The following is a 26,842-nucleotide window of genomic DNA, read 5'->3' on the forward strand; positions in this document are numbered from 1 at the left end:
AATAAGACTTCTTCTTTATTATTTTCAAAACTGTGAATGTAAAGTTATTAGACAAATAATATGTAACATTTTTTCCTTAAAACATAAAGGAATTTGAACATTTTCTCACATTATGTGAAACTATGAGATGGGTGGTTAGAGGCTAAAATCTTTACGTTTTCCAGTGATGCATTAACTAAACCAAAAGGACAACTTTACTCATTTCAAAATGTTTTATTATAACAGCAATCTTCGAAGGCAAACACAAAAGATTCTTCCATGCTTAGATTTTAAAACATAAATAACCAATTTAATGCATCACTAATAATGTACAATAGATGTCTTCTTGTAGTACCAATTCAAATAAGAGACTGATGTAATCTGCCAGATACTTCAAAGTAACTAATTTGCTAATAAGAAAACACTTCTTTTGTGCAAAATTCCCTACTAAAAAAACCTGCAGAAACCTTCCTAGTTGGATATTTACTAAATAGAAGTGTTGAAGTCTCATTAAAAATGCTATTTAATAAGAAAAAGAGGACTAAGTACTTTAGGTCTTAAAAATGTATCTTAGGCTTTTAAATAGAAATATATCTTTATTCAAAGAAAATAGATATTAATGGCAAAGTATGACCTCTTTTAGAACTGTGTATTTATATTCAATGCATTTATATTTTATGTCTTCAAATTTTAAATATCTATTACATCTGTTGCTATTATGTTATACACTCTATATACACACACTCCAGGTACATTATCTATGAAAAAAGTATAGTAGTACACTTCACTTTTCTATAAATCTTCCCCAGCAAGAATAGGTAAAACATTTCCCAGATTCTAAACTTCTGAAGGTAAAGACTTAGGTCAGTTTCCTGATCATATTGTATTATACCATTAATGTATTTTTTCCAGAGGAAGAAACCTTAGACTTCTGCCTTTTTTCTCTCTTACCTATCATGGAATCCATAATTCCAGCCTTAATAGGAAGGGAAAAAAAAAAAAAAGCCATACAAAATTCAACAAGTATTTGCCAAGCATGTTTAATAAGATTATTGTTCGTTGACAAAGGCCATTTGCAATTTGTCTTTTGGCCTACAAATGTCAAGCAAAATATAAATGTAAATTAAGACATGTTCACTTATCTGTTGTTTCTTCTCCAGAAGCAACTAATCCTGGGAAAGTACCTCTTATTCCACAAAGGAACAAGAAAGAAGGAGTTTCCATTTCTACAGTCAGTGAAAGAAGGGTGTTCAGAAGTGGCCCACAGGAGATGATTCTTCAGGCTCCTTTCAATGGTATTCAAAAGACCCAGGATCTAATTCTTTGATTTTTTTATGGCTAATGATAGAGGGACAGAAGTAACACCTATTGTGTTACCAACAGAAGTAACATCCTACTGTTACACTAGGATTGTCCTCCACCACATACTAGATATTTTAAGACTTATGCTCTCAATGAAAGAAAAACCTAAATCATTTGAGCCATATAATAATAAATTATATTATCAGGGGAAGCATTATATTATTTATTCCACAGAATTTTAGAACTAGAAAAAAAGATATTTCTTGAATTTGCTGAATTATTTGCGGCTTAATACTAATGGTTGGGTATGTCTTATGCCAGTACATTAGCCATGATTGGTTTGCATGTTTGCAAATTTTCCTGGCTTCTCATGACCTGCTGGATGAGATCCAAATTCTTTGTCCTGGCATCTAAGATACTTAACTGTCTGATCTCTGTCTCTCTAGCCCCTGTCCCCACTGAGATCTGAAGACCAATGTTACACTTCAACCAAAGGGTTCTGCCCCCCAAACGAGCCTCCCCCCTCCCTGCCAGTGCCTGCGCTCCTGCTAGCCCAGCTGCCACGCCAAATACCTTTTATTAAATGCCTTATTTCTCTATTGTTTATTGGGAAACCTGATCTATCCTCCTTTTCTAGAGGAGGCCACCTTCTGCATAAAATTGTCTTAGTCAAAATCATCCTTAAGGGTCCCCCAGATTTCTTAAACATTTTGCTGATGTCTCTCATAGGTCCATTGTCTTTAATTTGCATTATAGATCTTCTTGTCATCACAGTAATCAGTCTTTAGGGGCAGCATCCATTTCACCTACACACCTTGAGACACATATCACCACACTGCTTGGATGCATCAGACATTCAGTAAAGGTTTATGGAGTGAATTAACTTTTATGTAATCATAATCCTTTATTCTGGATTTATTCTTACATGAGCAGTCACTGTAGAAACCAGAGGCAAAACCCATCACTGCCTATAATCTCCTTTCAAAAGCAAACAATAGAAATGATGAATCTCTCAATTACAAATTCAACTGGAGGTGAGACTAGAGATCAGCCTCATTCATAAAATGAGACAGTAGAAGCCGATAACAATACTGACAACCAGGGACCAAGCAAGGGGCCCTGAATGATAGGTTTCCTCATAACTGTGACAAAGATATACTGCGTATCAAAGCGTGCATGGGGCATACCATTTGATGTAAAACAGGAATGAATACACAGTACACTGAAGTGCTTGATAATGAAGTTTTGCTGAATATATTCTTTCCTACGCTATTGAAGTGGTCAAATTTTAAAACCGCTAAATCAATGAGGCTTAAAGTAATAGCAAGGCTCATTTCCTGGGATGATACATGATTCTCTGTTCAGAGTTCTGTCATCTGCATAAATTGAGAAGCTTGTAATGAAAGGATTAATAAAATCGGGTTTTCTTTCACAGAACTGGTCGAAACAGTGAATCACAATTTGAAAGTTACTCATCTAAAACAACAACAAAACATCTAAGCTCCTTGCCTCTGGTTTAAAACACAAAAGTGCTTTTTTTTTTTTGGCACATAGAGATATTGAATAAATATTTGTTGAATGGATGAATAGATGACTGGTTGCTTTTTAAAATCAGAATATTAAATGAGAACACTGTGACTAGTGATGCAATGCTAATATCTGAGCACGTACTTTAGAGGAAGAAACTAAAAACTGGCTTCTTGGGTGCAATTTGAGAAATGTTCCCCCAATTTTATACTATTTCTGCTTCTGTGGATCTACAGCTCCAGGGGAACTCCATTGCTCTTTGTGATTCTGGCCTGAGCTTACAAACTTTAGTGTGGGGGAGTCTGTTTCTGTTAGACTAAAAGCAACGGTCTGTTGCCTTTTTAAAGACATCTGGATACAAGGACAAAGTAAAAACATATATGAAAAGAAAAAAACAATACCTAAAAGAAGAGAAATCACTAGCAGTGTCAGTGTTGAAAATAAAAGTGGATCATTACTTGCTGACTCTAACAAAGGAAATCTTTTGAATAGCACAGTTTAAACTGCTGTTTTGTCTCAGGCTATTCTGAAGCATATCCTAAGTCCTATGAAATTAATGAAACCTCCAGAAACTTTTGAATTCATGCAAGAGAGAAATGCAACCTACAGTGACAGATAGACATTGGTTGAAAAAGGACTTCTGAGAGCTTCCTACAAGCTACTACTAGATATAGAAGCTTACTTAAAATAGAATTAGTCGTTTAGCTCAGGGTTCTTTAATAGTATTTTCCAAAGACCTACGTAGAGCACAGGAAACTGTGCTCAGGGTTATATGGCAGCCTGGATGGGAGGGGAGTTTGGGGGAGAATGGATCTATGTATATGTATGGCTGAGTCCCTTTGCTGTTCACCTGAAACCATCACAACATTGTTTGTTAATCAGCTACATCTCAATAGAAAATTAAAAAAAAAAAAAAATTAAAGATAGCATTTCCCAAGAACTTGAGGGACAAGACTGTGAATGACCACAGTCATCTTGTCTTTGTATTTCATATAAATAGTTAGTATTTTGTGTGTATCCCCGAACATTCGTGACTGTTTCCTGCCAAAAATCAACACAAGGTGTATCTTCACCCTCCACTTCACAGGAAACTTCAGGATTACAAAGACTATGTATTTCCAACGTATAGAGGGTTTGATTTTTTCAAAATGACGGTTTTTAAGGACACACCTCTTAGGAAGGAATGGCAAAGCTGGGTGTAGAAGCCCTGCTGTTTTTTCTCTCTCTAGCAGCTTACTTTTGCCACCTAGTGGGGGAGGCAGTTTCCTAGTTACGTTTGTGTTTTGCAGGACTCAAAGGTGAGCTTCTTGGTAGAATATGATCAAACATACTTCAGTATGATCAAACATACTTCTCTTTCATATTGGGGATTTTAGAAAGTTTGGTGCATGCTAAGTTACCTCAGTCATGTCTGACTCTGCAACCCCATGGACTGTAGCCCCCCAGGCTCCTCGGTCAATGGGATTCTCCAGACAAGAATACTGGAGCAGGTTGCCCTGCTCTCCTCCTGGGGATCTTCCCAACCCAGGGATCGAACCCACATCTCTTTTGTCTTCTGCATTGGGAGGTGGGTTCTTTACCACTAGTGCTACCTTGGGAAGCCCAGAAAGTCTGGGAATAACCATAAATAATTTCTCCAGATTGTCTGTCCCATATGCATTGATTTTCTTCTGAGCAGTCAGTTTTTACTACAATGATCAACCTAGAGGAGGCAAGGTAAAACAAAGCCTCCTTATATACATGTATTACTGTAACTCTACAAACACTGACCTCTTCCAGGTTTCCAATCATTCTCTATCCATCTACCTCGTAGGACTTCACAAAGCTTCACAAAGTCTACGCTTTTGCTCATTTCGGTTTTTTTTTTTTCATGTTTCCCTCATTTTCCCTTTTTTTAAAAGCAATTAAAAATTTATTTTGGGCTGTGTTGGGTGTTCACTGTTGCACAGGGTACTCCAGTTGTGGTGCGTGAGCTTCTCCTGTTGCAGAGCACAGGCTGTAGGGCACTCAGGCTCCAGTGGTTGTGCCAACTGGGCTCAGCAGTTGTGGCTCCTGGGCTCTAGAGCACAGGCTCAACAGTTGTAGTGCATGGGCTTAGTTGCTCCACAACATGTGGGATCTTCCCGGAGCAGGGATCGAACCCATGTCTCCTGCATTGGCAGGGGGATTCTTTACCAAGGAAGCCCCTCATTCCTGTTTTACATACTTAGGTGGGGACCAAATCTATGTCTTCACCCCTAATTTCTCATTGTGGTTCAAATCTCAAATCTTCAGTTATCTCCTGAATATCATCCCTGGAAATGACACTGAATATGTAAAAAAAAAAAAAAAAAAACCTGCCATCATCCTTCAGAAGAATCAAAGAATGGGCTTTCCTTTAGAGCCAGTGTGGCAGGCTTAGTCAGAGCTAGGCAGCAGCACCAGGGGTTAAAAATGGCAGAAAAAATTTTTTTTCAAGTGTGTGAAAATTAATGAAAAAAGTTAGGCAAAAGGAACAGTCAGGATCAGTTTACTGGGCAGGGTGGGAGGAAACATGATGAACATGAGTTTGGTGGAGCAATAAAAATGAACAGGAATTGAGGTCAGGAACATAGGAAATTTAAAACAAAGAAAACTGGAAACAAAAGGACAGAGTTTGGAAAACTATCACAGCTCAAGCCTTCAGGCTTAGGTACATGCAAGGACTAAGAAGGTGAGGACCAGCAGATTAGTGGGGTCTCAGACCTGGAAGAATGTGGTGATAAGGTAACTCCCACCCCTACCCCAAGCCCAACTGCCATGGAGGCCTCTGGAGATCTTCAAGAGTTCCTGACCCAAATAAGTGATTGCTTACCAAAACTGCCATGATCATTAACGACACTTCAATCCTCTTGGTCTCTGAGGCTTCGAAGGTTGTTTTTTTTTTTTTTAACTCATTTATTAAGATGGGGCTTCCAGGTGGCATAGTGGTAAAGATCCCATCTGTCAGTGCAGGGGATGCAGGAGACATGGGTTCAATTTCTGGGTTGGGAAGATCCCCTGGAGCAGGAAATGGCAACCCACTCCATATTCTTGTCTGGGAAATCCCATGGACAGAGAGAGGAACCTGGGGGGCTACAGTCCACGAGGTTGCAAAACAGTTAGACATGACTTAGCAACAAAAAACAAATACAAATTAAGATATACTTATATATACCACAAAGTTCATCTCATGTAATTTCAATAAACTTAAGAAAGTTGTAGAAACATCACCACAATCTAGTCCTAGCCACTGGACCACCAGGAAATTCTCCATGTAGCATGTTTTTGAGGTTTGTCTTTGTTACAATGTGTATCAGGTCTGATTCTTGACCCATGACCCATGGAGTCAGAAAGAATTGGACAATGGAATACTATTTAGCAATAAAGAATGAACACTGTAACAAAGACAAACCTCAAAAACATGCTCCATGGGGTTTTCCAGGCAAGAAGACTGGAGTGGGTTGCCATTTTCTATTCCAGGGGATCTTCCCAACTAGGGATGGAACAGACATGTCCTGCATCTCTTGCACTGGCAGGTGGATTCTTCACCATTAAGCCATCTGGGAAGCCCCCACGGCTATATCACATTTGGCTTATTCTTTCGTCAGTTGGTGGGCATTCAGATTGTTCCCAGTTTTTTGGCCATTTTGAATACTCACTGATGCTGTGAATATTCATATATACATCTTTATGAAAACATATGTTGCGGGGTAGGGGGCAGATGTAGGAGTGGAATTGTTGGATCATGTTGTAAATTTGTTTAACTTTTTAAAAAACTGCCAAATTGTCTTCCAAAGTGGCTGTTCAATTTTCTATTCCCACCAGCAATTTGTGAAGGTTTTGGTTTCTCCATATCCTTGCCAATACTTGTTACTGCCTGCCTTTTTTAGCAAAGTCACCTTAGTGAATATGAAGTGGTATCTCACTGCGGTCTTACATTCTCCTAATGGCTAATGACACTGAGTATAGTCTCAGGTATTTATTAGTCAGTTGTATATTTTCTTTGATGAACTGTCTATACATATAATTTAATAATTTTAATTGAGTTGCTTTCTTATTATTACAAGAGCTCTTTGTATATCTGAGATACAATTCATATTTCCACATGATTTGTTAATATTTTCTTCACAAGTTGGTGGCTTGTGTTTTCATTTTCTTAATGGTGTCTTTTGAAGCACGAAAGTTTTAAGTTTTGATAAAGTCCAGTTTACCAATTTCTCCTATTATGGACTGGGCTTTTTTTTCCGACTGTGCTAGGTCTTCACTGCTGTATGATTCCTTTCATTAGTTGCGGTAAGTGGGGATTACTCTTTGTTATACAGATGCGGTGTGTGGGTTTCTCTTGTTTCAGAGCATGGGCTCTAGGGTGCACAGGCGTCAGCAGCTGTGGCTCATGGGCTCAGAGTTGTGGCCCACAGGCTTAGTTGCCTCATGGCATGTGGAATCTTCCCAGACCAGGGATCAAACCCATGTCCCCTGCATTGGCAGGCAGATTCTTAACCACTGGACCACCAGGGAAATCCTGGATTGTGCTTTTGATGGCCTAACCCAAGCTCAAGCCAAGTTTCTCCCATGATTCTTTCCGAAGTTTTACAGTTTTTGGCTTTAAGTCTATTCTCCAAGTTAATTTTTATATATGGCTGAGATAAGAATCTAAATTATTGTTTTTAATATGGATATTTAACTTTCCTGGTACCATTTGTTGAAAAGACTCTCCTTCCTCCATTTAATTTCCTTGGCATTTTTGTTGAAATTGAATGAACATAAATTATAAAGTATCATTTCTAGACTATTCCATTTGATTCTGTTTCATTAATCTATATGCCTATCCTTAAGCCACTAACTTGAATAATGTGGCTTTATAGTTAAATGTTGGAGAAGGCAATGGCACCCCACTCCAGTACTCTTGCCTGGAAAATTCCATGGATGGAGGAGCCTGGTAGGCTGCAGTCCACAGGGTCGCTAAGTCGGACATGACTGAGTGACTTAACTTTCACCTTTCACTTTTATGCATTGGAGAAGGAAATGGCAGCCCACTCCAGTGTTCTTGCCTGGAGAATCTCAGGGACAGGGGAGCCTGGTGGGCTGTCATCTATGGGGTCGCACAGAGTCGGACACGACTGAAGTGACTTAGCAATAGTTAAATGTGAATCAGTAGTGTAACCCTTCCAGTTTTTTTTTTTTCTTCCTTTTCAAAAATGTTTTAGCTACTCTGAGTTCTTTGCATTTCCATATAAACTTTAGGATCAGCCAATCAATTTCTACTTAAAAAAAAAAAAAAGCCTGCTGGAATTTTGTTAGCAATTGCATTGCATCTATAGGTCAATCTGGGGAATTTCCAACTTAACAATAATGTCTTATATTCCATGAAAACTGAATGCGTCTCATGTAATATTTGCTGCTGCTGTTTAGTTGCTAAGTCGTGTTCAACTCATTGTGACCCCATGGACTATAGCTCACTAGGTTCCTCCATCAGTGGGATTTCCTAGGCAAGAATACTAGAACGGGTTGCCAATTTCTTCTCCAGGGGATTGTCCTGACCCAGAGATCGAACCTGCATCTCCTGCTTGACAGAAAGATTCTTTATCTGAGCCACCTTACATCCTTAATTTCTCTCAGCAATGTTTTATAGTGTGAAGTCAACATCTCTTTGGTTAAATTGATTCCTAAGCATTTTCTATCTGATGCTATTATGAATGACACAGGAAATTTTATTTTTGGATTGTTTCTCATATATAGGAATAAAATTGACTTTTGTATATTGATTTACATCCTGTAACTTTACTGAACTTGCTTTAAGATCTAATAGGGCTTTCGTTTGGTTGGTTGGTTGTATTTTCCCTAGGGTTTTCTACACACAGGACCATATCATCTGCAAATAAAGGTAGTTTTGTTTCTTCCTTTCCAAACCACGTCTTTTTTTTTCTCTTTCTTTTTCCTTCTCTCCATATTGAGCTGGATACAATCTCTAGAATAATGTTGAGTAGAAGTGATGAAAGCAGGCTTTGTTCCCAAACTTAAAGGTACGATATTTAATCTTTCACCAATAAGATGACACTAGCTATAGTTTTTTGTTTTTTTTTTTTGTAGATGACCTTTATCAAGTTAAGGAAGTTCCCTCCTGTTCCTAGATTGTTCAGAGTTTTTAATCAGAAATGGGTGTTGGTTAAGCTGAATAAAAATGACTCACACCTTTGAGTTTTACTCTTTAAATAAAAGGAAAGAAATGGGTGTTGGATTTTGTCAAATGTTTTTTGTCTAGAGATTATCATGTGGTTTTTCTCCTTTATTGATATGAACAGCAACTGATTTTCAAGGTTGATGTTAAATCAACCTTGATAACTGTGTTTAATCCTTTTATATGTTGCTTGATGTTGTCAAACAATTTATGAGGCTCTGTTAAATTTTTTTTATTCCTTTGTTATTCAGACTAGATTATTTCTTTTGAACTATCTTGAAGCCTATGGACTCTTTTTTTCTGCCATCTCAAATTATTGAATCCAATCCCTTTACTAAAATTTTCATTTCAGCAATTACTTTTTACCTCTAGAATTTCTATTTTTTTAAAAAATCTCTTTATTGAGAATCTTTATTTGTTGAGTCATTATCACTATGTTTTCCTTTAATTCTTTCAGCATGGTTTCCTTCACCTCCTGGAACATATTTATTACTGCAGCTTTGAAGTCTGTCTGCTGAGTCCAACATCTGGGCCCACAGTTTTTTTCCAAGGAATACTGGTTACCTTTTCCTTTCTTTGTATATCTTATAATTTTTAATTGAAAACTAGAAATTTAGATAATACATTTTAGTTACTCTGGGTTTTAATGTTTCTCTCCGGGACATTGCTGTGGTTTTCTTGTTTATTAATTTGCCTAGATTAAATCTGTGGACTCCATTTCCCTCACAGCATGTGGCTGCTTGTGTCTCTTCTCAGTTTTTTAAAAAATTATTTTCCTTTTTTATTTTTAAACCCCGTCTCCTAGGGGTAACCCTTGTGTCTATACAGCTTAGCAGCAGTCAATGACGGGACAGTGGTTGTACTTAAACACCCTAAGCCAACAAGGCTTCTACTCTCTGACAATGAATCTGTGTTTGGGTTGGGGATTACATTCAAAGATCAGGCAGTTCTCAGGTCTACCTTGGCTCTACTTGCTGCCAGGCCCTCTGACATTTCCTCTGCAGGGATATGTAGATAAATCAGGGATGTACACTCAGCCAGGGATGCGTAGATAGCATGAGCCCTCTCTGGTCTCTCCTGCATGTGTATGAAGTCTTTTGATCAGCTATGTTGAGTTTATTGAAGCCCCTTATCACTGTATCATTTTCTAAGTCTCTCTAACAAATTTCTGGCTAGTCTATTGGTCAAAGACTATAAGCTCAGTTTTACTGAGCTGCTAGCTAGCCTTTCCTGTTGGTTTTCTACTAAGATATTTACTGTTATTCACAATGCCACTGGCATGGGTTTTTCACATTCCACTTAAATCAAGTAAGGCCACTCCTCCAGTGAAACTGCTGATTTCCATGGCTGCTTTGCCTTGGCAGAACTAATGTGTGGGCTGAGCCTAGAAGTGGGGAAAGAGATCAGCTCCAGGCAAGAACACCAAAGAATTCTATCCTTCTCATCTGAAGTTCAGTACTTTTTCCATCAGTAAATATTTCTCAATTCAGTGAATGCCTCTGACCCATTTCCAAGTCCTAAAGTTGATGTTTTTGACAATTCAGTCCAGGTTTATTGTTTTTTTTGGAAGATTTGCTCAGCTGTCACTATGCCATATTGGTAGCCTGCCTTAAATGTTATTTTTAATTGCTGTTTCTTTCCACTATACTCAGCTGGTCACCAAGGTCTGCTGATTCTTTCTCTACAATGCTGTATTTAGTCACACCCATCAAGGTAATTAGCACCCATTCATTCTTGAATTACAATGACAGAAGTGTTCATCACAGTCAATTCTGCATCTGGCTAATAGAATAACCTTACAGGCACCAGCATAATAATATCCCTTGCTTCTGACTGAAGTATGCTTCTTTGATGCAAAAAACATATAATTCATACTGCTCAATCTAGCTGTCAAGAACTTACTCAACGGTCTTGATCTTATGGAACATTTATTCCTGGAGCTTCCACCAAGTTGAGTTTTTCTTCACCCACGTATTCCTCGCCAATTTCCATGCCTCTGTTTTCCTTCATGTTGTTTTCCCTATATGGAAAGCCCTTATAATTTGTCTTTCACTTCATAGTCCATCAACTCTTAAAAGAAGCTTAATCAGGTAAATTCTGCTCTTGATCATTTCCATAAGCTACAGTCAAACTTCAAAATTCATATATATATATATATATATGGATTTTTAAAACATTTCTTGACACTAAATCATGTCACTTTGCAATTAATCCTCAACTGTTTCTGCATATGTGTTGTTGTTTCTCCAACTTTTTACCTTTTAAATACTTTATTTTTTAGAGGAGTTTTAAATTCACAGTAAAATGGAGCAAGGGGCACAGAGAGCTCTCATATACCCTGTCTCTAACTTTTAACTGCACTCAATTTGAGGGCTTTCCTTATTTACAAAATATGAAATACTTCTTTAGCATCTAGTACAGTGGTAGAGTCCCAGATGCTAAAGAAGAATTTCCTACTTTGTTGCAAAAGAGTTGAGACACAACTTGGTGACTAAACAACAGTGGTGGAAACACAGCTGGTGCTCAGTACATGACAGCTGAATGTTATACTAAAATGCTTTCTGATTTCCCATGGACATTTTCAAAAATCTTTCAAGAAAAATGATCACTTTAGGGTATCTCCCCCACCTTCCTACTCCCTTGAAGAACTTAACTCTTGCAAATATCTCTGAAAGCAGAGAAATATTAAATGTATTTAATAATTAGTGTGGTACAGACACCAACCAAAAGAAACAACAAAAAAGAGACCTGAAAACTCTTGCTGGCCCCAAAAATGCTCCATTAGATTGTGGGGAGACCTCAGAGGTCCGAGACAGGAGGCTCTGATGACAGGGGTGAAGCATGGAGCAGAAACTATCGACCAAGTGGCATGAAAGTATTTAGATACTTTAACTCTTGCTACAACTATATCAGGAAGTACAGACTGAATACCAGTTCTGCCAGTAAGTAAATTGGTAATCTGGATGTTATAATGAATATAGACTATGTTATCCATAAGATGGACTTCTATTGATCATGAACAGTTTTGGATTTGGACAGCAACATACGAACAGCAAGTCTCTGAAATGCACAATGCAGACAAGAATAGGAAAGGGTCAGAAGCCAATGCCAAGGGTCAGTTAGCAGGTACAAGAGCAGCGTACAAAGGGACTAGCAGATCAAGACAAACGTGGCAGACCCTATGTGCGTAACCGGGAGTCAGAGCTCAAGGGAAGGCAGGTTCAGCCAGGCAGAGAGTAAGGACACTAGGTAAAGAGCACGATAACAGTTGTCTAGGAAGCAGAAATGTGTAAGCAGCAAGGAGACTGGCAGCCAGACAACTCTGTCCCTGAGCTGGAGATTTTCTTACTATGTGCTTCCTACTAGGGTTTCATCCCTCCCGTGGCTCAGACTGTAAAGAATCTTCTTGCAATGCAGGAGACCCAGGTTCGATCCCTGGGTCGAGAAGATTCCCCTGGAGGAGGGAATGGCTTCCTACTATGGCAAGAAGCTATACAAAAGCAGGTGCTATCTGCATATGAGGTTAGGTGAACCAGCTACAAAGCCTATCAGTTGATAGTCTGTTAGAGTGAGAGATACTACAGGTGTGGGTTTTGGTAGAGTGATGATGCTTCTTACCGAAGGTCCCAGGTTTGCTGGTAGCACATTACTGTACAGGCTATGAAGGGCAACAGAGACATTTTAAAGTAGCTATGTCGGCCCTTATTGTTTAATTTCACACTCATTAAATATTTGGGGGTTTAAAAATGTCTTTACATTCCTCCCATCAGAGGATGCAAAAAAAAAAAAAAAAAAACCAACAATGAACCAAAGAGTATTTTAAAAATATGTGGAGAGACATTAGCTATCAACTTAGAAACAAAGAGAGCAGGTCAAATAACTGTTAGCGATGACAGAATAAAATTGAGAATTAGGAAAAATAACCAGTGACTTGCCTGTTTAAAAACGAGTTTTGGAAATGGGGAGAGGCGTGGCTTAATTGAAGGTGCATTGCTAAGAGAGAGAAAGTGACTGTTTTTCAGTTTTAAATAGTGTAATAAATCATACACAACACCATAATTTGAGTTTACGAGGAATGTGATACTCTTTAGGTTATAAAAGTGACCTCTAGTGGGCAATAATGCTCTCAAATTTGTGACCAAGGGAACTATATTCTATTGATCGTCACTTTAAAAAGGTCTATATAGGCAACAGTTCTCCATTATAACTTTCATATCCATTTAGCCAATTATACACATGGGGTATTTACTGACTCAATAATGTATCTGGTTATAATTCACCAGTATGAACTGTTAACCGAAAGATTTTTAGGATATTTCCCCAACAATCTTCAAATCAACATCAAACATCTAGCCCTAGGAAAAGTTGGAATATTAAATTCCTACTTAAATAATTTAAAACTAGAATACTGAACTGAAAATTAAGGAACCTATTGAAATGGAATATGTATACAGGTCTAAAACAGAACAAAACTTATTAGGGAAAAATTTTAGGAAACACTTTTGAACTCTATTTGTCTCCTATGAGATCATAAACATGAAATTATCTTCAAAGAGATAAATCCGTTGTGAAACACTGAGCTACAGGTAAGGTGAGGTACAGAGAAAATAACCACATTGAAAACATTTTTTTCCTTGGTGCAACTGGAAAAAGTCATGTTTTGTAAAACTTAAAATTTCACACTCTCTGTTAATGAAAATAGCTGTTATTCATCACTATAGGGAGCTTCCCAGGTGGTCCTAGTGGTAAAGAACCTGCCTGTCAGTGCAGGAGACCTAAGAGATGTGGGTTTGATCCCTGGGTCACTAAGATCTCCTGGAGGAGGCGGGCATGGCAACCCATTCCAGTATTCTTGCCTGGAGAATTCCACGGACAGAGGAGCTGGTGGGCTAAAGTCCATGTGGTCGCAAAGAGTAGGATACAACTGAAGCAACTCAGCATGCTTCCACCATTTCAAGAAAAAAAAAAAAAGAGAAGGAAAACAATAAGGTAAACTCATGGGTTTTGACTATAGTCCAAAATTATTTTATGGGTTAAGTTCATAAGTCACTTGTGTGTCCAATATAAGGATATATATAACCTCTTGGAAACGTGGTCATGATGCACTAAGCATAAATAAAATTATGAGTCAGTAATAAAATGTATGGGCTTCCCTTGTGGCTCAGCTGTTAAAGAATTTGCCTGTAATGTGGGAGACCTAGGTTCGATCCCTGGGTTGGGAAGATCCCCTGGAGAAGGGAAAGGCTACCCACTCCAGAATTCTGGCCTGGAGAATGCCATGGACTATACAGACCATGGGGTTGCAAAGAGTCAGACACAACTGAGTGACTTTCACATACTATAAAATGTTTAATATTCAATCTTCCCACTACCTTCCCCTGTAACTGATTGTTGATTCTGAAAACTGGTTATATATTTGAAATGAAGAGATGAAAGATCATTATGGAATCAACAGAATATTCTCTATTACTTAAAACCTACACACAAAACTCAGTTAAGAAGCATTTCTAAATGGGATTTCAAAAATGACACAAAAGTAACCTTTTGCTATCAGTAAACTTTCTTTCAATGCTTCAGTGAATACTGATGAATAAAGATAATTATTTTTCCCTTAGTGAATTAAACTGCTTTCTATTGTAAATAAATCCAAATTTCACAACCAAATCTGTGTTATAATATAGGCAACATTTTCAGTAAAATGACACCTTTCTGAAAGAAAATGAACTCTGAATGACCATGTTTAGAGTAACATTTGACACAAAATCCAAGAAGTGCATGCCTGATGTTTCTTCCTTCTAGTTCGGGGATTAGATCAACAAACCTTCTATAAAGGAAAGGACAGTAAGTATTTCAGGTGTTGCAGGCAAAAGGTCTCTGTTGTAATTACTCATTTCTTTTGTTGTAGTGAAAGTGGTCATAGACAATGCCTGAACACGTGGGCACGGCTGTATTCCAATAAAACTTATCAACATTAGAATTCTATGTAGTTTTCTTATCTCATGAAATGTGTGTACAAATGTGTTAGTCACTCAGTTGTGTCTCTTTGTGACCCCATGGACGGTAGCCTGCCAAGCTCCTCTGTCCATGGAATTCTCCAGGTAAGAATGCTAAAGATGGTAACCATTTCTCCACGGGATCTTTCCAACCCGAGGATTGAACCTGTGTCTTCTGCATTGCAGGTGGATTCTTTACCATCTGAGTCACCAGGGAAGCCCCCATCTTGTGAAATATTAATTTTCTTTTGATTTTTTCCACCAAATTTCAAAGTCTAAAAGTCATTCTCAGTTCAGCTGGTAGGCTGGATTTGGCCCATGGGCTGTAGTTTCCTGATTCCCGTTCTAGTCCATTAAGTAATAACTACCCAGTGATAAGAAGCTTTACCTGGTAACCTTCCCTCCTGAAATATTTTTTTGAAGATATGACTGAATACGTAACTATGTGTGGTAATGGATGTTTACTAAACTTGTGGCAATCTTTTCACAATATGTACATATATCCACCTAAAACTAATATGATGTTATATTTCAATTATATCTCAATTTAAAAACAAACAGCTGAAAAACAAAACCAGAAGGAACTTGTGGACACAGCGAGGAAAGGGGAGGGGGGATGGACTGACAGAGCGGCGCTGACATGCACACACAGCCCCGTGTAAACAGAGGGCTGGTGGGGAGCGGCTGAAGGGCACAGGAGGAGCTCAGTTTGGCGCTCTGTGCTGACTCAGAGGGGTGGGACTGGGTAAGCAGGAGAAAGGCTCAAGACAGACAGGATACATGTATACCTATCGCTGATTTACACCGATGTAAGCAGAAACCAACACAACACTGTAAAACAATTACCCTCCAATTAAAAAGAAATAAAATTTAGAAAGGAAAGGAAAAACACAAAAATGCTATTCGAACTACTGGAATAATTACTGACATACAAAACGTAAAGAAAAAACATATGGGAATTTTATACTGCAAAATGAAAAGCCAGCAGAACAAATTTTATTCTTATAATCACAGGGCAAGTTTCAGATAAAAGAAATATCTTAAAATACAAAAACAACAAATATGAAAGCACTTTCCCAAAACAAACATTAAGACTGATGTGTCTTTTTAGTATCTCTCTCAGCATCCTATTTCATAAAAAATAAACAAAAATCAAGTTTCGTGTTGAATTTTGGCAGCTCCAGAACCTCCTAGAAGCTGCCAATGGCAGTGTTTATACCTTCTCTTTCAAAACTCTATGGCCCTCAGCACTGTGGTTTGACAGCTGAGCAAGTGAAAAAGTGAAGTTCAAAACTTATACTGAGTCCATGTAATACAAAGACTGCCACAACTCTATTGCAGCTATGTCTAGGACAATGCAGTGAGGCCTGCTGTTACACAATGTCAGTCTTTAAGTGTTCTGTATAGTAATACAAAGCCCTATTTGTCTTGGGAAATTGTGGCTCAAACCTCTGAAGTCCGTGCTTCTTTATATTCAGAGGGATGCACTCCTCCATGACACTATTCAGTGAATATTGACTTAAATGGCGCCTGAACTCAGTCGTGTCCAACTCTTTGTGACCCCATGGACTGTAGCCCGCCCAGCTCCACTGTCTACAGGATTCTCCAGGCAAGAACACTGGAGGGGGTTGCCGTTTCCTTCCCCAGGAGATCTTTCTGACCCAGGGATCGACCCGTGTCTCCTGTGCTGGCAGGTGGATTCTTTACCACTGCGCCACCTGAGAAGCCCTACTGATGCGTAGATTACACTGTGAAATGCTAGAACCAGAAAGCAGAGCTGGAACCTGAAAAAAGGAATCCAGACACTGAGAAGGATGTACTCAGGTTAGAAAAATTCAGAGTTACAAACAGATCAGTAAAGAAATGAATGGAGATCTATGATGGATTCCCAAAGACAGTTACATGTATTCAGATTATTTAGGTACTTTGAAGTCACATTTGGAGGGCCTCAAGATGCTTTCATAAAATATGTACCTATAAAGCCACCACCAGAGGAAACAACCTGGGCCAAACATTCTATTTCTCTCATCAGTTGTATCAAATGAATCCTACCAAATCCAAGTCATTCTAAATTTTCTCAGAAATTCATTTCCATGCTATAAATATGGATTGAGTGCCTCCTAACTGGGCTTCCCGGTGGCTCAGTGGTAAAGAATCTGCCTGCAATGCAGCAGCCACAAGAGATTTGGGTTTGATCCCTGGCTGAGGAAGGTCCCTGGAGGAGAAAATGGCTGCCCACTCCAATATTCTTGCCTGGAGAATCCCATGGGCAGAGGAGCCTGGTGGGCTTCCCTGGTGGCTCAGATAGTAAAGAATTTGCCTGCCAATGTGGGAGACCCAGGTTCGAACCCTGGGTTGGGAAGATCCCCTGGAGAAGGGAATGGCTACCCACTCCAGTATTCTTGCCTGGAGAATTCCATGGACAGAGGAGCCTGCTGGGCTACAGTCCATGGGGCCACAAAGCGCTGGACATGACTGAGTAACTAACACTATCAGTTTTATCACGCCAGAGCAAAGTCACAGAGAATACTCAGGCAAAGAAGACACCACCCTGGACCTCAGTGCTCAGTGGGGTAGACTAATAAGGAAAAAAATAATGGGAAAATCATTTCATCAATGTAACGATGGGATGATGTAAAAAGTAGTTTTGTTTCTCCAAAGAAGCTATACAGATGGCAAACAAACAGGAAAAAAATGTTCAATATTTCTCATTATTAGAGAAATGCAAATCAGAACCACAGTGATATATCACCTCAGACCCGTCAGAATGGCCATGATCAAAAAAATCTATAAACAATAAATGCTGGAGAGGATGTGCAGAAAAGGGAACCTTCTTGCACTGTTGGTGGGAATATAAATGGATACAACCACTATGGAGAAAAGTACGGAGATTTCTTTAAAAACTAGGAATAAAATTACCACATGACTGAGCAATCCCACTACTGGGCATATACCCTGAGAAAATCATAACTGAAAAAGACAATGTACTCCCAGTGTTCACTGCAGCACTATTTCCAATAGCCAGGACATGGAAGCAACCTAGATATCCATCAACGGATAAATGGATAAAGAAGTTATGGTACATATATACAATGGAATATTACTCAGACATAAAAAGGAATGAATTTGAGGCAGTTCTAGTGAGGTGGATGAACTTAAAGTATGCTATACAGTATGAAATAAATCAGAAAAATTCTATTAACACATATATAACAGAATCTAGAAAAATGGTACTGATGAACCTATTTGTAGGGCAGGAACAGAGACATAGACACAGAGAACACACTTTTGTACACAGTGGCAGCAGGAGTGAAAGTGAAGTCACTCAGTTGTGTCCCACTCTTTTCGACCCCATGGGCTGTAGCCTATCATGCTCCTCCATCCGTGGGATTCTCTAGGCAAGAATACTGGAGTGGGTTGCCATTTTCTTCTCCAGGAGATCTTCCCAACACAGGGATTGAACCTGGGTCTCCCGCATTGCAGGCAGACGCTTTACCATCTGAGCCACCAGGGAAGCGGCAGAAGGAGAGGGTGGGACAAACTGAGAGAGTAGCATTGAAACATATACATGGCCGCTGCTGCTGCTAAGTCGCGTCAGTCGTTTCTGACCCTGTGCGACCCCACAGACGGCAGCCCACCAGGCTCCCCCATCCCTGGGATTCTCCAGGCAAGAACACTGGAGTGGGCTCCCATTTCCTTCTCCAATGCACGAAAGTGAAGTTGCTCAGTCATGCCCGACTCTTAGCAACCCCATGGCCTGCAGCCTACCAGGCTCTTCCATCCATGGGATTTTCCAGGCAAGAGTACTGGAGTGGGGTGCCATTGCCTTCTCCGAACATATACATTACCAGATATGAAACAGATAGCGAGTGGGAAACTGTTGTATAAAACAGGGAAGTGATTATCCTCCAATTAAAAATTTTCAAAAAAAGTAGGTTTGGGGAAAGCTTATTGACTGGAGTGACATGTTGGCTGGATCTGATGGACATAACAAAATCTCTCTTACAAGCAAGGAGCAAATGGGCCCAGGTGAGGAAACAGTGCAAAGACAGACAGATACAAGAGAGCAAGAGATGTGAGAACAAACATTCCAAGGCATAAAGTGTGAATACAAGTTAGGCACATGGAGAACGGTCAAGGGTGAGACTGGAGACACAGGCAAGGACCGAGTCACAGTGCCCTTGGAGTTCATCCTTTCTAACACACTGAGCACCTGAAAGAGGCTAGTCCAAAATGGGATGTATAAAAAAATATGAAATATTTCAATAATTTTAAAAGTTGATTAAAGGTCAAAGTGATAATTTAGATATATTGGGTTAAAAAATATTATGAAGATTAAACTTATCAGTTTCTTTTTAGTTTTTAAGTGGGTCTACTAGAAAAAAAAATTGTAGGACCCTCTGGTGGCTCAGAGGTTAAAGTGTCTGCCTGGAATGCAGGAGACCTGGGTTCGATCCCTGGGTTGGGAAGATCCCCTGGAGAAGTAAATGGCAACCCACTCCAGTACTCTTGCCTGGAAAATCCCATGGAGGGATGAGCCTGGTAGGCTACAGTCCATGGGGTAGCAAAGAGTTGGACACGACTGAGCTAGAAAATTGTAGAAAATTGTAAATTATTTATGTGGCATTTTATCCCTCATGTAATAGTCCTTGTGGTTGATTCCTCAATAACCCTTTCATCTCAAGCATTTAAACTAGCAGGGATCTCTTTTCTCCTGCTAGTGACTAGTTTAGATGTGGGCATGTCACTGACACAATCCAGGCCTGAGCTGGGAAGGAAAGATGGCAGGAGGAGTTCCAGCTACAGATATCTTTGCCCCAGAAAGGAGACAGATGGAGACCAGAACTCATTTTTTTTTTCCTAAGATGTGGCTATATGACCAGTGACACAGAGAACCACTGTGGCCATCTTTCCATGACCCATGGGATAAAGCAGAGGATGGCAGAGTTTATAAATGAAGTAAAACCCAACCCCCTGTTGACATCATTGAGCAGCTTTATCAACCAACCTTGGAGTTCACCCTTCCTCTGAACTTCCTGTTATGTGAGATAACAAGATTTTTTATTATTTAAGCCAAAATGAGTCAGTTTTTCTGTTAGTTGTGGCCAAAAGCATCTTAGCTAATACACTCCATTAGACTAAAGGGCAAGGAAGTATATGTATTTTCATTTAGGACTTTAGCACTACGAAATTCTGTACATAGTCTACAATCTACAGTGTGATAGTACTGATCGGTGGGATAGCATATACTTATATAGTACGTGTCAAGTACTTTTCTTTAATTTTACATTACTATACAACTGTAAGGCATTATGACACAACTACTCAAGTGAGTGTGTGAGTGTGAAAGTCACTCAGTCGTGTCCGACTCTTTGGGACCCCCATGCATTATACAGTCCATGAAACTCTCCAGGCCAGAATAATGGAGTGGGTAGCCTTTCCCTTCTCCAGGGCATCGTCCCAACCATGGATTCTTTACCAACTGGGCTATCAGGGAAGCCCCAATTACTCAAAGAGACTTGTAATTAGTGAGAAAAGGAACTATGAACAGAATTTAATCAAAAGTAGAAGAAAATACTCCTAAGATTTGTAAATTCTCAGTTTAATGGTTGCCCTTTCATTGAGAAGTCTGCCTTGAATTCTAGTCAAAGCACACATATTGAGAACAACTACACTTGATTTTACTAACCTGGACATAAACCCTTAAAGGCAATATAGCAAGTGAAACAAGTAAGCAAATGCTACAGTCTCTACCTCATCAAGTTATCAGAAAAATTAAATAATGTAAGTCTGGTCTAGCACAGTATCTAGTACATGGTAAACACATTGTATATAAATCTGGTTATTGTTCAAACTAGTAGTAACCCATGGGGAGTAGTAACCCGAAGGGAGGAGAGGCAAGCTGGGGGTAAGGGATGAGGAGGTACTAACTATTATACATAAAATAAATAAGCTAAAAGGATACATAGTATAAAATAGAAAATATAGCTAATGTTTTATAAAAACAATAAAAGTATAATCTTTAAAAATTGTGAATCACTATGTTGTACACTTGAAACCACACTTCAATTTTTAAAAAAAAGAAAATAAATTTGGCTTGTGTTCCTTTTCTTTTGTAAAATCATTGATTTCTAAGATTCTAAGTAATGTGTTAAACATGCATTGTCATTTGCTCAGTAAGATAATCTCACTTAGTGATAATGACTAGAGGTCAGTTTACAGCAAATACAAGCAAGACAGGTTACACTTCATTGGGTAGTTAGTGCTTTTGGTTGGTTTATTAACTCATTCTTTTAGTTATACAAAGCAGGTGAGTTTCAGAGCTAATCTGAAAAAATTAAGGTAGGCAGTGGTAACACTGTTAACCAGAAATTAAGCTACAGTATTTTGACTAATCTTGGTTACTCAGTATTTGTGAAATTGGTGAGATTAATAATGAGTCTGAATGAAAATGAATAAACAGGAAATATACAGACAAGTAAGGAAGTTTATGATTTTGAGGCTGCAACAGAAGGTGACTGATGTAATTCAAAGAGACAGAGAGGGAGAGGTACTCACTAATACCTTGGAATGATATATAAAGATGCAGAAGGGTATCAGGCCAGCAGAGAGGACAGATAGCATCTTCTGAGTTATACCAAGACAGGATATTCTAAAAATCTTTCTGCAGTATTATTTTTGCTTTTACTAATATATATTCTACAACATAATTTTAATTTCCAAATAGGATATTCTAAAAAATACTTACCAAAATCCTCACTAGCTCAATCTTAACAAATAAGTGTTTTTTTTTTAATTCGACTTATGAATAAGGATGATGGTCCTTGAAATCACCATATGATCTATAAATTTTAAATTTTGCAAGATGACTGGTCCAGAGAGGACAGTAATAAGTTACCTAGCTTTTTATAACGGAGAAGGCAATGGCAACCCACTCCAGTACTCTTGCCTGCAAACTCCCATAGGTGGAGGAGCCTGGTAGGCTGCAGTCCATGGGGTCACTAAGAGTTGGACATGACTGAGCGACTTCACTTTCACTTTTCCCTTTCATGCATTGGAGAAGGAAATGGCAGCCCACTCCAGTGTTCTTGCCTGGAGAATCCCAGGGACAGGGGAGCCTGGTGGGCTGTCATCTATGGGGTCACACAGAGTCGGACATGACTGAAGCAGCAGCAGCAGCAGCTTATTGTAAGGACTGTTAAGGCGGTTATCGTTGGATGCTCCAGTATCTAGTGCAGGATTCCTACACAGTTGTTAACAAATGTTTCTAAAACAAAACTCAACACCTGTGAATTTAAACATTTATATTCTGGACAATTAAACATTCTAAACTAATGTGAATGTATAATATCACATTTCTTATGGTGAATAAGGCAAACACATGGAGAACATTCTCACCCAAACAGGCGGGGACCTCCGGGCAGATACCACCCTGAATGAGGCTGTCCACTGCCTGGAAGAGAATTCAGAGTTCCCAAGTGGGAAACACTGGCCTACAGACCATTTCCCTAAAGTCAGACAGGGGCAGGCTAAGACCAGTTTTCAGAGACTAATAATTATTCTAGGAGGCGTTAATCAACCACTGGTATTCAGAGGAACTCTAACCCAAGCTATTAGTTAAACACAGCACGTTCCCAAGGTGGACCCAACACTCAAAGAACATAGGAAAGGGGATGACATCCTTCCAGGTTTCCCTGGGATCAATACCACATGAGTAACTGATAAAATAATGAGTCTGAGGTTTTTTAAAGTTAGGTTTATTGAGGTGTAATCTGCATATAGTAAAATTTACCCCTTTGAGTGTACAGTCCTGTGCATTTGACAAATGTACACAGTTGTGTTTCTATCACTACAATCAAGATACAGTACATCTCAATCACACACCCCCCCAAACTCCATTAAGATATATGGCCAATCCCTCCCCACCATGGTCAAGCCCTTGCCATCCTCTGCAACAATCGATGTATTTTCTATCTCTATAGTTTTGCTTTTTCCAGAACATCACATATATCACATCTATAGAACGTAGCCTTTTGAGTCTAGTTACTTTCATCTATTATGATGCAACTGGCCACAAGGCCAGTGAGACCAGGACAGAGTGAAAAGTAGAGTGGCGGGATTTGAAACTGGAGAGGTAGTGGGGCCATATCATGTAGGAACTTGGGAGGCCATAACCAAAGTTTTGGGTTTACAACAGGTGTGATGAGAAGCCAATGGAAGTTTCTGAGCAGCTGAGCAATATGATCTGAATATCTTAAAAATAATTTTGGTCAGCCAGTTGAGAGACTACTGTAGTGGTCTGGGTTAAAAATGCTAATGACTTAAACTAGAATGGTAACACTGGAGGTGGTGAAAAGTGTTAGGATTGGAGATGTAATTTAGAGGAAGACAAGTTAGGACTGGATGCAGCACGTGAAGGGGAGAGAGGAGGCAAGGATGCTTCAAGGGGCATGGCCTGAGCAACAAGGTAGATGGTCACTTACCAGGATGGATAGAAGAGAAAGGAGATAAATGATAAAAAGAGGGAAGAGCAGGTTTGGGATGGGGGAAAGGGAGAATTAAGAGCTCTGTACAATTGGATATCACCAGCATATAGATACTGAATCTCTTCCCTGACTATTTTGCATATCTATATTGACCTTGATAGAGAATTTCACTTACTGTTCCCCATCCTGTTACTCTTGGTACAGAGAGGGGAATGCACTGGTATACCACACATTTAGTTTCCACTTTACTGGGCTTCTAGAGTTACATTTATTTTTATTAAGAAGACAAGCTGTAAACTCTACTCAGTATTCTGTAATAATCTATGTGGGAATAGAATCTAAGAGCGAGCAGATATATGTATATGTATAACTGATTAATTTTGCTGCACAGTGGAAACTAACACAATATTGTAAATCAACTAGACTACAATAGAACTTAATTTTAAAAAATGAGGTATCACAGTGAGCGGAGTCTGTACTAAGATACTTGATGACGCTGGCAGTGTCAATCTAAAACAAATACTTGGAGCTCCAACACCCAAAAAAGGAGGAGGAGGAGGAGAGCTGTAAAGGTTCAAGGCTAGAGACGTCTTCCATTTCTCATCCTCATCTTCTATATACGTAAGAACAATCTGAGTTTCTTAGGAAGGACTGCCACTAAATTTTACATATACTCTTTTTTTCCCAAATACTTATTCTCTTGTTCAACTGCAGTGGTTCAGATTAATTTAGAAAACACTTATTAAATACTAGTAATTTTTCTTGCTTTAAAGTACTTTCCTGTTTTCTAGTATTTACAAAAAAACCACACAGAACAAAATAGGTGAAAAAGCATTCAGTGGCCCATCTTTTCACCTGATGAGTTGGAGCCTACGCTTTTGGTATGGTGAGGGGAGTAACTTTTGCTCAGACAGACCCTCAGTAGGAGGAAATGGCAGCACAATGTAGAAAAGCCAGAAGACGCGGAGCAGAGGTTTACTCTGTTGTCTGCTCTCCTCTAGGAGCCCAATTACCCAAGCACAAGGCAGGGGCACTGATCACACCCCCACCCCCACTTTGCACCTCTGAGGCCACCAAAGCAGAGTGCTTGATACACAGGATGGTCATTCTAGTCACAGCTCCATTTATGCATCTGTCTATCCGCCCATCCATTTGACGTACCTCCTAGAAGTCTCTCTTTTTTTCATCTTAAAATTTCATGTAAATTTGTCACTTGTAATGTAGTTCTATTTCCTTTAGTATAAAAATCTATTGACTTGCCACTGAGTAACTAACATTCCAGATACATGTAGAATAAGACCACTGTGTATGGCTGTGCACGCTGTGCACGGCACATCATGATCAGGAGGGCATCTGCACTGTAGTTACTGTGGATTTGTCTATTATGACCATTTGCTATTGCATGCTTCGAGTCCGAGGTGTCTTTTTTTTTTTTTTCTGATTTGTAAAAATGCCTTATGGGCTAACTGTAGCCCTGCCACTTGGTATATATGTCCACATATATGGACTTGGTACAAGCCTGAACCAGCCTCATTATTTGACTCTTGAGAAAGCCAAATTCCAGAGGTGAAGAGACAAGATCCCACAGCTAGTTCACAGCACTGTTGGGTTTGATTCTGGTCTCCATTCCCAGTCCAATACTCTTTTATAGCAACAAGCTACCTCTACTAACAGTGAGCTGCTCTTCTCAAGTGTGTGGGTTTCTGAGAATGCTTTTATTTATTTGCTTTGCCTAAGGAGAGACCTTTGCAGGGTGGCTATCTCATGCTGCTGTTGCCCTTTGTTTTTTGGCATGAGTGAATATATAAAGGTGGATAAGCAGCAGATAGACTTCTTGCAAATTATTCAGAGGGGTGAAAGAATTGGAGTGTGTGCTCCATAAGAGCAGGAACCATGTCTACCATTCATACCATGCCTCTGTGGCACCCAACATATAGCTCAGCTACAGTTTTATACAGGGAAACACAAAACACTCCATTATCTAGGTCAGACCCTGTGCCTCCAAGCCCTGCTGTAGTCTCTTCTGCAGCTGGAGCTAACATCAGTGCTGAACCCTGAGAAGCACTGGTGAGACCTCTAAGCTGCTTCCCAGACTGGCATGCTATTATCTGTTAATAAGTGGCTGGGCTCATTCAACCAAGACCTCAAAGACTACTTAGAGCATTGTAAAATGGCAGCACTAGAATGAATCTTGCAACTCAATTAACTCAACTCCCTCCCTTAGCATCCTGGGAAACAGAGTCCCAAAGAGACGATAGTATTCACCCAGGTGGCTGTAGCAGCTTATGTATGCTGTGGTTAGTAACTAACACTCAGATTAGTCATAATTTGATTATTGCTCCTTCCAAAACACAACAATGCCTTGTCACCAAGCAAATGATGACTGGAAATCCATAATGTCGGGGACATCATGAACTAGAAAGGTATGCCCTTAGGAATGTTTTTCTTAGGTCTTCTTTGGGCTAGACAATAAACCATGTATTTGAGAAGATAACACTATTATGCTCTTTTATTCTTTTCATGCAAGGATACTACTTAGAAAAGAAAAGTAAGGCAAGACTATTAGAAATTCTGAAATTTACTGAGAAAAGGATATGAAAGTGCATTATGAACGTTCTGCATGAAAATGGTTAATTTAAAAAGCACAGCTGGTTAGTCATACAGTAAGCTCTATATGTCTATTTATTTTGACTCCAAACTAGAAATTCTATGACCTAGATCATTAGTTTAGTCTAATCTCATGATTATTTTAATTGAAAATTTGTATTATAAACAGGATGCATTCTCAAGCTGCTGTCTAAACAATCAAAGGCATTTGTCTTTTCAGAAAATACACTTTTCAGATTTTTAGCTTTATTTCAGAACTAAAACTTTTAAAAGTAAAAACAACACTGGAACATCATTGTAATAATATCCCAAGTTATGAGAATAAATGGATGGTTGTAAAAGTTTACTCAGTTATTTTATATTCTGTAACATGAAACTCTCTTCAATAGAACTAAGTCATATGTATCTTAGTGAGTTTATCATAGTGAGATTCCAGTGTTATCTATGTTGTGTTGCTGACCCTTCTTTCCATATGTAATTATTAAAAATAAAAATAACATAGGGCCATTACTTCTTCCTTATAAGAGAATTCTATATTTAATAATGCATCACAAACCAGAAGTCTAAAATAATCTACATCTCCTAAGATACCAGGTTACCAACACATACACACACACAGAATTTTGATTTCTCAAAAGTCTAGTAAGTGGCCCTAGTGGCTGATATATTAGGGTAAGCAAAGCTAGTATGTGTGCACATAGCTTCCACATTGATGGTCTGGGATGTTTTAGCTGGGCCATAGCACAGCAAAATGGTAGTGGCACATTATA

General features: G+C 39.0%; 1 protein-coding gene and 2 long non-coding RNA genes across 17 annotated transcripts in view; all 3 read right to left on the reverse strand.

The window, feature by feature from the left end:
- The window catches only part of STAU2 (staufen double-stranded RNA binding protein 2), a 320,999-nt gene that overhangs the window by 101,487 nt on the left and 192,670 nt on the right, over window positions 1–26,842 (reverse strand). The window lies entirely within an intron of this gene.
- LOC120879028 lies at window positions 199–12,164 on the reverse strand. The gene is made up of 2 exons (XR_005724690.1): window positions 10,244–12,164; window positions 199–5,769 (listed from the first exon to the last, which is right to left on the reverse strand). It is a non-coding gene; the product is annotated as an uncharacterized LOC120879028 (long non-coding RNA).
- Window positions 13,658–26,837, reverse strand: LOC120879027. The gene is made up of 3 exons (XR_005724689.1): window positions 24,140–26,837; window positions 20,252–20,255; window positions 13,658–13,672 (listed from the first exon to the last, which is right to left on the reverse strand). It is a non-coding gene; the product is annotated as an uncharacterized LOC120879027 (long non-coding RNA).

Source organism: Oryx dammah, unplaced genomic scaffold (assembly GCF_014754425.2).
Source record: "Oryx dammah isolate SB20612 unplaced genomic scaffold, SCBI_Odam_1.1 HiC_scaffold_19, whole genome shotgun sequence".
Lineage (NCBI taxonomy): Eukaryota > Metazoa > Chordata > Mammalia > Artiodactyla > Bovidae > Oryx > Oryx dammah.